The sequence below is a fragment of the Atta colombica genome, unplaced genomic scaffold (genome assembly GCF_001594045.1).
Source record: "Atta colombica isolate Treedump-2 unplaced genomic scaffold, Acol1.0 scaffold198, whole genome shotgun sequence".
NCBI lineage: Eukaryota > Metazoa > Arthropoda > Insecta > Hymenoptera > Formicidae > Atta > Atta colombica.
In genome coordinates, this window is record NW_017259291.1 from 2,613,439 (window position 1) to 2,615,418 (window position 1,980).

A 1,980-nucleotide genomic window follows, 5' to 3' on the forward strand; every position below is an offset into this window, starting at 1 on the left:
CTCTCTCTCCTTCTATTTTCGATTAACTACCCTCTCCTTTTGTTCGGGTCTTTGTTCCTCTTTCGACATTTCGCGTTCCTCCCTTGCACCCCTTTTCACCCTTTACATCCGTTTTCGTTGCTTTCGCACCTAGGTCTCTCCGTCTCGTGCGCTCCATACATATATATATATGCGCTTCATATATATATATATATATATATACAACACTCTCTATCTCTTCTCTTTCTGCATTTCACCTCATTCGGTCCAGTACAGCGTCGGAGCGTGTACAGAACGGTTCGCTGCGCGTCTATCTGTACATACTGACACGCACGTTGATCACGCGTGCACGTTGATTGATCACGCCGGTTGTGATTTACGGTCGAAAATATATAAAACATATTCGTAATAGAACGGTCGATGAAGAAGTTCACACTGGTCCGGAAGGGAATCCTCGAATCAAACGGCCGAATCCACGTGGTACATTTATAGATTAAATGCCAGTAAGAGAGAGATGCTCTCGCGGAATTTATCCGTACGAGAATTTATCCGCTCTAGGAATGTCTCTTTGTAGTTATCTCTTTAGAATTCTTTAACAAACTTTTCTTAAACAAACCTAAGCAGGTTTTAAAGAATTCTAAGGTATTTTGAAGAAACTAAGGAATGTGGATAAATAATTCTGTCCAGGTATAGAGAAGTCAATGCGGAATTCTTTTTCTTGAGATATCGGCCGTTTAAGAAATTCAACACTGTTAAATTCATAATGTCAATTTAAATTATTTTTAATCATTTCTATAAGTTGTCACTACTTTTACTCAATGTGTCGTTAATTTGATTAAAACAATTTAAATTTTAATTTAAAAAAATGTATTAAATTTGACTCAAATTTAATTTATTATTTATTAAATGCTTATATTAAAACGGACAATGTTTACTTTAAAACTAATGGCAAAAATGGATTAATTTTGACACATATGGAAATTGAAAATAACAAAACTTTATTTAACTTAAGGAATTGGATTATCGTTGTTCCTCTCATATCTAATAATAAACAATAATCATAAGAGTTTGAAAAAAAATTTGTTTGTTAAATGTATAACTTTTTCAAGATTTATTCTTGTTTTCCGACGTGATGATTGTTTCTTGAAAAATTTATGAACATTTAGAAAGATCTGAGAAACAATAAAGATAAATGTGCGATACAGAAAAACAAAGGAATATGCAAATTGTTTCAGCTAGGCTATAAGTTAAGCAAAATAGAGAAGCAAGATCGTAGAAATTTTAAGACTACCTTTGAAACTGAAAATTTCTCTGATTTAACTAGATTGCGAGAGCAAACTCATCTGGTACGAATTTCACAATAATGTTAGAAAGCGAGAGAGATAAAATAATAAATGCTGTACATTGTTTGTAAATAATAAGCAGAGCGTCCGTCGACTATACAATTTAAGGATGCATATAGGATGTTATTATGTCGATTCATAAAATATATAATCGGATATCTGTACAACTACATTTTTCAATGAAATCAAGATTCCTAAATTAATCTTCTAAATTAAAGATCATAAATTATCTTTTAGATTATTAATCATGATAAATTACATCAGATTCTGATTCTTTTTTTTATTGAAGATATATGTGCCGCATTTATACTAATATGTAAATCACGATTAAATTGCTCATTGTATCAACAGGAAAATCAAGTAATTGAGATGGATGTGACTACATTAATATCAATTATAATATCAATATTGGCATGTGAAATGTGTGTTGTATGCATAAAACGTAACGATACATAAAACTTTCATACAAATCGTATAAAATACAAATGTGTTTATAAATTGACTACCGTGGGTTAATGACATTTCATTCATTAGTACAAAAAAGGCTGGTCATAGCTTCTGTCAAAAGATATTTATAACAATCATTAGCAAAATTATTATTCACATTCATATTTATACTGATCAAATCTATTAAATTTATTCATTAATTGCTCAGTGA